Here is a 10,489-nt window from a genome sequence, read left to right as displayed (position 1 = left end):
CTCTGGGCAGAGAGGCTACTGGGAATTTCGTATATTCATCTTCCCAGTCCACTTTTTTTTTTTTTTTTAATTTGGTTGTGCCGGGTCTTAGTTGTGACAGGCGGGCTCCTTAGTTGAGGCTCGCCTGCTCCTTAGTTGTGGCATGTGTGCATCTTAGTTGCTGCTGGCAGGCTCCTTAGTTGCGGCTTGCGAGCTCCTTAGTTGCGACTCACCAGCTCCTTAGTTGGGGCACGTGTGCTCCTTAGTTGCGGCTGGTGGTCTCCTTAGTTGCGGCATGCGAACTCTTAGTTGTGATGCATGTGGGATCTAGTTCCCCAACCAGGGATTGAACCTGGCCCCCCTGCATTGGGAGCTCGGAGTCTTAACCACTACACCACCAGAGAAGTCCCCCCAGTCCACTTTTAATCAAATCATTTAGTACAAAAAATTTTAAATATATTGACTGATATATTTGATATATTTCTACAATATATTCATATAAAGTGTTCACTATATATTGAAGTGATTACATATTATTAAGAAAAAAGTGAAAGTATACATAGATGGCATGTTTCCAGTTTGGAAGGAAAAATGTATAAATAGATATAATCTGGGGCTTTCCTTGTGGCACAGTGGTTAAGAATCCCCCTGCCAATGCAGGAGACACGGGTTCGAGCCCTGGTCTGGGAAGATCTCACATGCTGCAGAGCAACTAAGCCCGTGCGCCACAACTACTGAGCCCACACACCACAGCTACTGAGCCTGCATGCCTAGAGCCCGTGCTCCGCAACAGGACAAGCCACCGCAATGAGAAGCCCGCGCACCGCAACAAAGAGTAGCCCCCGTTCGCCACAACTAGAGAAAGCCCGCGCGCAGAAATGAAGACCCAATGCAGCCAAAAATAAATAAATAAAATAAATAAATTTTAAAAAATAGATATAATCTGGAAGGATATTTACCAAAACATTCAGTGGTTATAACCCTATAACAGAATTAAAGTTTGGAAGTGAATATCTTTTATAATTATGATGATGATGTCCATCATCTCTCCTGCACATATTCTGATATCTGTAATTGACTACCTCCCCCTTTGCTTTGGGAAATTTCTTCCCCCTCCACGTGCTTTGGATGGAGCTTCCACTCACAGCACGCTGCCCCACTGTGCCTAAGAAATGGACGCAAGCCTGGACCAATCAGTGTCCTGTGTGATTGGTCTCAGTGGGGAACAAGCTAAAGTGCCGTTTTGATGCCCCATCCACACTGCTTTGTCCCATCTCTGAGTCTGCCGGCAGTAGTGCTGGAGAATTTCTGGGGTACCGACAGCTTCCCACCTCAGACATCCATGTCTCTCTGTTTCTCTATCTGAGAGTTTTTCCCGGTGCTATAGAAACTTGCCCAGCCCAAGTGCAGAGTGCTCACAAGAGCTGGGGATTAACACCCTCAGGGACCACCCTCAGCCAATTAGGGATGGAAGTCTATGGACAAATCACCTCCTGGCTTCCCTGTCCCCTGGTGGGAGAATTCTGACTTGTGTTCCACGTGGTGCCTCTGAGGGACCCAGCAGGCCTGAACTCCAGTTGCCCACAGTGGTATCTCACTCACTAACACTATGTTGACTCTTCTCCCATCTGTTGAGCTTTCCTTGCTCCCTCACCTGTTCTCCCTGGTACCCTTTCCCAAATACTCTACCTGCATCAAAGGCCTTGTCTCAGGGTCTGGCCCTTTCCCAAAACTTCCCAAACTCAGGTAGAGATGTAGCTCTCTCTTTCCCCTTGGATGATAATCCATGAGCATTAAACCCAGAATTCTGGTGGCATGACTTCTACAACATGAGAGTCTGAAAACATGAGACAGATGGACCAACAGAGTCCAAGACTCAGAGAGAGGGTCCTCATGCTGTGGGCATCCTGGGATCCAGCCCACCTTGAGGTCAGCTCCCCTCTGACCTTGATCTAGCCATTACTTGTTACCTTGAGCTTCAGCTAGTTTTGAATTGGGTTTCTGTCCCTTGCAAGCAAAAGAGTCCTGGTAGGATGATGTTTATTTTCTTTTTTTTGCTTATATTTTTCTCTAATGTAATATACAGAAACTTTTTAATGCAAAAAATATGGCAGAATAGGGCAACTCCCTGGTGGTGCAGTGGTTAGGATTCCTCTCTTTCACTGCTGTGGCCCGGGTTCAATCCCTGGTCGGGGAACTGAGATCCTGCAAACTGTACAGTGCAGGGGGGGAAAAAAAGGCAGAATGACATTCTAAAGGGAAAAAAAAAAAACACTGGAAATGTCATTGACATTGTCACATAAATAGCGCATGTGGGTGCACAGTTCACCTTCCTCTCTTAGTATCAGTGAAACCAGGCCTTCCTGAAACAATGGATTCATTGAACCATGAGTCTCCACAGGCAATCACACTCCCCAAATGCTCCCACGGTGCTGAATGACAGAGGGTGTTTCCTTTGTCAGCTCTACCAATCACCCCGGCTCTTAGAATGATTTGGATGTGGCTTCTCATTTGGCCCCAAAGCTGTGCCCAAGTTAATGACTTGGAAAAACATATCATCATCCATGTAATCTGCAGAAACCAGAGAGAGCCCTGAATCACGCATTTCCACTGCAGAGGAAGCACTCACAAATCCTGCACATTTTAACAATGTTTGTATTATTTCTCACAACTATTTAGTTAAATGCTGTATAAACAGATGGGCTTATTTGTTTGGTCCTAATAGTTATAAAATTTGAATATTGTGCATATTGACAATTACAAATATTTGCATTTGCCAAGTAATATTCTTTCCATTTAAAAATTCCTTTATGCTAAAGAGAAAGCTGGTTTAGTCTTTATAGAAACATACTATGGCTTTAAGTTCCCATGGCTTTTCTATAACCAGAGGTATTCACAGATTGCTGGGTATCACTGGGAAGAAGAATGGAAATAAACCACAGAACCCTGTCACCCTGTACTCAGAGCTTGGTTACATCTTCATACACAGCTCCATGTCTATGTCTTGAGGCAAACATCAACAAAACAAAACTGGTGCAAATAAGATGGCTCTAATTCTCAAAAATGTGCAATTCCTTTAAACTATAATTCCATGTTTAGGAATCTGCGCTAAGAATCCAAATTAGAGGCGTGAGCAAAGATATATATAGATAGATATGTAATGCAATAGTATTTATAATAAATATTGGAAGCAATTCAAATGTACAATAATTATTAGTTAAATTGTGGTGTATTCATATCATGAAAATCTGTGGAACAATTAAAAACAATAATGTAGATTTCATGGCAGTGGGGCAGAGCTATATCAACAATATAAGTGAAAAAAGGCAGATTACAAAAGACTATGGGGACTTCCCTGGTGGCACAGTGGTTTAGAATCTGCCTGCCAATGCAGGGGAAATGGGTTTGAGCCCTGGTCCGGGAAGATCCCACATGCCGCGGAGCAACTAAGCCCGTGCGCCACAACTACTGAGCCCGCGTGCCATAGCTACTGAAGCCTGCGTGCCTAGAGCCTGTGCTCCACAAGAGAAGCCACCACAATGAGAAGCCTGCGCACCACAATGAAGAGTAGCCCCTGCTCACCACAACTAGAGAAAGCCCGTGGGCAGCAATGAAGACCCAACGCAGCCAAAAATAAATTGAAAAAAAAAGACTATGAACAGCATGATCTCAATTCTATAAAAACAAAGACCATACCTTTATACACATGAAAGTCTAGAAGGTCTTACACCAAAATATTAATAGGATATATTTTGGGATGTTGGGAATATATAATTTTATGTTCTTCTTTGGGCTTTTCCAAATTTTCTGTCATGAGCATGTATTATCTTTATAATCAGAAAAACAAAATGAAAAAGAATAAAAAGGCAGAGTAATATGATTTAGAGAATGCAGTAAGGTGACATAAGAAACCAAGAGGTCATTCTATGACTTTTAAGTCACTCATTCAAAAATACTAAGGGCCTACTGTATGTCAGTACAAGTAGAAATACAGAGGCTTTAAAAAAATCAAGCTCTTCTGCCTTTGAAGGCTTCACAATTTAGAACAGCACTGTCCGATAGAATGTTCTGGAATGATGTAAATGTTCCGTGCAAGTAGCTATTGGGTAGTTAGTATGACTGAGGTATGGAATCTTACATTTAATTTTAATTAATTTAATCGTATGTAGTCACATGTGGCTAGTGGCTTCTATAGGAGAAAAGGCACACTTGGAAATAATTATAATACACTAGTGCTAGAGAAGCACGGAGCGTGGAGATATTAACTCTGTTCAGAAAAAGCCTCTGAGAGGAGATATTTGGGCAACGAGTCTAAAGGTGTAGTTAGGAGTTCACTCTGTAGGGAGGAGAATTTCAGGCAAAGTATACTGCAGATGCAAAGGCAGAGTCATGACTGTGCCTGGCATTTTTAAGAAAGACAGAAAACAAAAAGCAAAGCAAACAAAAAAGAATACCAGAAAAAGCTCAGAAAACAGAAAAGGACACCAGAAAAAGCTCATGACGCATCAAGAAAGATGGGGAGAATGAAATTTGGCCAACAAATCCAGTAATATTAAGCTCTCAAGGAAGGAGTCATTTTGTTACATTGCTAGCGGAACAGTGTTAATCAAACCCACTAAAACCCACTGTCCCACGGTAGGAAGAGCTCTTACTCTGTGCCAAGCACTGTACTAGACGCTTTCAAATGCTTAATCTCATTTAATTACGACAGAAGCCCCATTTTACTGAAAAAGAAAGCGAGGCTCAGAGGAGAAGTAACTGCCCAAGAACACACAGCCAGTAACTGAACTTGGATTCAAACCCCTGAGTCGTCTAATTCTAAAGCCCTATTTTCACCATATCATGTTACCCCCACCTAGGAATATGTTTAGATAGAACATAGAAACACTCTGCAACGGAATGCAGACCCTAAGAGATTATTTTTAAACATATCATGGGTCATTTCTAAGCTCTCATGGCTCTAATGGTGACATCCAAGGGGGCAACTACCATCATGATCAATGAACTCTGGGTTGTCTATCAAAGATAGTAGACTGAGCTGGACTCTTCCAGGCCATTGTTTGATATGATCTCATTCGGTATTGAATGCTGTAGATTACTAGAGCTAACAGTACCAAATTTGCTGCCGATGTCCATAGCCCCCTAAGCCCAATTTACAAGGGCACCACCGAATAACAAAATCATAAGGCCCAGAAACCTATCTATGCTGCCTGGCAGCTCCCACTCATGTAAAAGATCTTGAATTTTCAGTGTCCCACTTTCTGGACCACTGTCCTCACCATTGTGTCTTTCTGTACCTTGCTCAGATTTGACTCAATAGCCTTGAGTTAACTCCATCAACTGCCTATACAGTAAAGCTTCCCAACATCTATTCTGCTCTACTTGTGGGAATTCCTGCTAGGTTTGCATGACATTGAACTCAAATTTTTTCCTCCACTAACTAGGACAGCAACAGAAGGCCAAAGGAAACAGGGACATTCTAGAAAAAAAAGACTCTTCTTTCTAACATTTAATAAAATGTCAATTCTCTTATATCCCATGTATTAGAAATCTTCTATTTCTAATAATGAATATATTTGGGACCTGATCTCTCTTTCAAGGATGGTTTCCCCAACTTTGGGTTTGGGAACTTTGAGCAGAAGAATAAACACAGAAGACTTAAACTTGGAAAGTGATTACTAGGTCGTTTTACCAAACATATGCAAACATTAACGCAGGGCTACCAAAAGAATGATTTAAAAAAGTGGGGCGGGGAGCAAGGGAAAGAAGTGAATATGTTGTTGATCAGAAAAGTATCAATGTTGTCATTATGGAAAAAGTAGAAATCAGAAAAAATTTCAGTTTAGTGTTGTTTTAGTTTAAATTATTTTATAGTTTAATGGACATTGCAAGGATGGGGGTGGGGGGAGCAGAACATCATCATATTTTCCAAAACTATGTTCTCTAAAGGTTTTCATTAGGCCCTGGTTCCAGCTCAGCAGAGCTAGGAGGCAGAAACAGCAGGACTTTAGGAAGGAGGATTAGCCAAATATCGGTAGCTCGGATCCTTAATTAACTGAATTCATTTTTCTGAGTTCTACTCCTCAGAGAAAGACAGTCAAATAGATGTAGGCTTAATACTTCCTAATGAAAGTAGCTTGTTTGGTGACTGTCCTCATTAATTAAAGCAGTAGGTTCTAGTACTGAATTTTTTTTCTTTTAAAAATTGTTTATACACTTTTTAACATAAATTTATACATATGACAGTTAAAACCATTTTTAAAACATCTTTATTGGAGTATAATTGCTTTACAATGGTGTGTTAGTTTCTGCTGTATAACAAAGTGAATCAGCTATACATATACATATATCCCCATATCTTCTCCCTCTTGTGTCTCCCTCCCACCCTCCCTATCCCACCCCTCTAGGTGGTCACAAAGCACCGAGCTGATCTCCCTGTGCTATGCGGCTGCTTTCCACTAGCTATCTATTTTACATTTGGTAGTGTATATATGTCCATGCCACTCTCTCACTTCGTCCCAGCTTACCCTTCCCCCTCCTCGTGTCCTCAAGTCCATTCTCTACGTCTGCGTCTTTATTCCTGTCCTGCCCTTGGTTCTTCAGAACCATTTAAAACCTTTTTTTTTTTTTTTTACAGTACAGCCTTTTCCTTCTCTTTTCCTTTTTTGTTTGCCTCTTGCCCTCTCTCCTCTCCACTCACATCAATGCCCATGCTGCCCACCAGTAATCCTACATACTACCCAGTGTGTATGCTGGAAAACACACACACACACACACACACACACACACAAACACACATACACACACGCAGGAATGATATTATATACACTTTAGTGCATCTGCTGTTCTCATTCAATACCTCATGAGTATCTGTCCAAGCCAACTGTATGGCTCTAAACCATTCTTTTTAAGGCTACAAAATCATTTCATGCTTTAGACGTACTATTGCTCTAATGTGGATATTTTTTCCCCTAGGCTTCATTTATCAACTGTGCTGTAATAAGCATTCTTGCACTGTACTGTTGTTTCTTTGGGATAGATTTCTAAGAGTGAGGTTAGGTTGCTGCATCGAAAAATAGTGTAGTTGCTCTTTTTTTCTCTCTCCTTTTAAAAAAAGAGATGATGCTAGACTTTGTTTCTTATTTTGCAAGTGACCTTGAGCACTCACTTCTCTTCCCTGGACCTCTGTTTTCTCACTGTAAAGCAGGCGTGTGGGACTATAGATGACGTTGAATGTCCTTTGCAGCTTGTTTTAAACTTCTCTGCTTCTGCGCCTATGCCCACTGCTCTGTGTTTTGCTGCAGTGAAGTGAAAATCATCACTGCTGCTGACTCAAGAACAAGCGTCCTGCCTGTCTGAGTCTCAAGATTTTGGACCTACATTTTGCACACAGACTAGTTACTTAGCTGAAGCACTGATTTCCAAGTACAAACTCTTCTGAAATGCTATAGTGAGGGAAGATTGCCTTGATTAGTTTGTGTCTCCTTGACACCTGCGGTTCAAATGAGAGCTGGACAGCGAAGCTGACTGCAGAGTTCTAAGGTTCTGCTGTGTACGTTTAGATTTACCTTCATCTAAACAGGACACACTCCTAGCAGCCTCTTCGATTACATTTTCAGGATGCTCCCAATTTTCTTTTAATGAGGATGAATTCTTGATTATTGCATGACCATACCACTGAATGAGGAGGGAAAATGTTGCACAATGGTTATCTACTTTGTCAGGCTTTCTATTCTGTGCATGTCTACCCATAGTAAAGCTTCTGGACCAGGGAGAAAGAACTGTTTTATTTGCTAAATCTAAGGGGCTTCAAACAGATAATTCTTGCAGTCTGAATAATAACAATTGCTTATTGCAAGAATACCAAACAGCCGGTCTCAGTGTAGGTACTTCACACGCATACTCTCATTTAATCCACAAACAACCCTTGAGGGAGGTTAATACATATTCTTATTATCCTCATTTTACAGATTGAGAATTTCCCCCCAAGGTCACAGAGCGAGGAGGTGGTGTAGTCTATCTGCAGAGCCCACATTCTTAACACAGAACAACACTGCAGTGGAAGCCGGCAGTAGCAGACAAGTGGGACAAACATACTGCATGGCTTCTTGACTATCTTATCAATGTCACCTGAAACCCACACTGAGCCCCCCCCCCCCGCACCCATCATCTATAGAAGCTTTAGGTGCTTATGGCTCCCATATCAAAATCATCTGAACACAGATACAGACTGTGGACCAGAGTCAACACAGACCGTGGGCTCAAATTCTGGCTCTGCCCTCTGACCTTAGGCAAGTTTCCTCGCCTTTCTGTCAAATTGGCCAGGCAGCTGTTTCTCACCTGCTGCCCTGAGGACGAGAGGAAGCTGGCACCACAAGCGGCAGGCTAACACCAGAGCCAGGGCTTGTAACACGCCGTTTCCTCTCCATTTCTCTCCTCCTCTAGTGCGGAGGAGGGCAGCATCTTGAAGACAAAAGGCTGCCCTCCAAGCCCTCTCCTGCCTGGGTTCCAGTTTGCCCCCTGTGTCTTGGCACAAACACTGGCGTCAGGGCTGCCACGGGATGGCCTCCTTTTCAGTAGACTCACCTTCCTCTGCTCCCATTCTGCTGGGTGGACAGGGGGTTTCAAAAATAGCTATTTATTTGCTTAACTGCGGGGCGGGGGGAGCAGAGTGATCAAGGGCAAAATCAATTACTATTTTTCATCTTTGACAAAGTAATTAAGGCCATAGTGACTGGCTAATTCCGACCGAATGGCTGCTCAGTGATGGATGCGGATTTACGGCCTGCTCGCCGGCGGGGCTCAGAGCCCGATTATCACTCCAAACAGGCGGCGGCGTAGAGCGTGGGTGGAGGCCCGCAAGCGCAGGACTTGAGCCTTTTCTTCTTGTTTTTCTAAATACTGCGGCTCACTCCTCGGCGCTTCCTGAGCGCTGACACCCAACGGGGCGCAAGGCCGCCCCTGGCCTCCTGCCCCCGCACGTTCTCTCTTGCCTTCGCCCCCTACCCAGCTGCCAGGCTGATGCCCGCCACTCCGCATCCGCGTTGGCTTCAGAACAACCCCTCTAGGTCTCCCAGCTCCGCACTCTCCCTCCCCTCTCCACGCGGCCCCTCCTCTGTAGAACCTTGCGGCTGGAAGTCGGGGGAAGGTGGGAAGCCAAAGCAGTGCCTCCGCCAACCCCCTACAGCCTGCGCGTCAACCGCCTTCGAAGGACCTGACGCACGTCGGGCCCCAGGCGGGAACCGAGTGCGCACTTGGCGAGGGAGGGCCTGCGGGAGAAACGTCAGACCCGGGGGGCGCTGAGCCGGGGCTCGGGGCGGCGAGGACAGCAGTACTCCGCCCCCTCTGCGCGCTTCTTCTCGCTCCAGCCCGGGCAGGGACGTCAGTGCGCCCCGGAGCGTCGGTGCGCTGCCTGGACGCTCCGCTGGCGCCGGGCACTTGGCGCGGGAGGCTCAAATGCAAATTGCGAAAACTGACTTTCGAAGTCGTGACTCCCTCTTGGAAGTCAGCCCAGGGCCCGCCGAGGGAGGCCTACCCTGACCTAGGGGCGCGCCTCCTGGCGCGGAAGTCGGGGGGCTGCCAGGCCTGCCCTTTACAGTTCTCGCACCCTGGTTTGGCTCCTTGGAAACTGGGGACTGTTTCCGAAGAAGCGCCCAGCAGAGCCCCTCGGCTTTCCCCGTGGCTCCCAGAGTCCAGGGTGTTTTCGAGCGCCCACCAGGGCCGAAGCAAGCGCCCCTGTGGGATTCCTGGCCCCGCCTTCTCTCCTGACTTCCCCCAGCGAGGGCCCACCAAAGTCCCACCCCGTCTCCCTTCCTTCCCGCTCCCGACCTCGCTGGGTTTGCCTTAGAGCGGTCCTCTAGGGAGAGCGCGATCGGCCCCCAGGCGGCCCTGTGGGAGGGTTTGGGAGATTCTCCAGGGTTCGAACGCGACTTTGTGAGCCTCAGTTTCTCCAGCTTTCAAACTCGGAGTTTCTCAGAGGTTGTTGTTAAGGCTAGATGGGGTAATTCATGGAAAGCCCTTGCACGATTGTTCAATATTGAGAGCTTAATAAATATTAAATCAAAGCTACAATAAAAAGCGGCCTGAAGCCCTCAAGGAAGCTCACAAGGAAGGTCTCTTCAGGGGACCTGTCCTCTTTCCATAATCATGCAGACCGTGGGTCCCTAGCCGGCTGCCCACGGAGGGGCCAGGGGGCAGAGTCAGTGAGCTGAGGCCTCCGCGTGCGTTCGCGCGGCTCGGAAGGAGGCGGGAGGGGCCCGGCAGTACTGCTCTGGGCGCCCACCGCAATCTGCCGCCGCAGCCTCGCCTGCGGCCGCCGCCGCATTATCCTCGCGCCGCGTGGGGACGGCCCAGTCGAGTGTGACGGAGCCGACCCCGAGGCAGTGGGCACGGCTGCGGGCAGCAGGGAAGGGACAAAGTGCTTTCCGTAGCTCCCCATTTCCGAGGCCTGGAGTTCCCTGAACGAGCCCGGCCAGAAAGGAGAGAAGGGAAGCGTTCTGATACGAATCCC

The sequence above is a fragment of the Balaenoptera acutorostrata genome, chromosome 9, assembly GCF_949987535.1.
Source record: "Balaenoptera acutorostrata chromosome 9, mBalAcu1.1, whole genome shotgun sequence".
NCBI classification, from domain to species: Eukaryota; Metazoa; Chordata; class Mammalia; order Artiodactyla; family Balaenopteridae; genus Balaenoptera; species Balaenoptera acutorostrata.
This window is presented reverse-complemented; position numbering follows the sequence as displayed.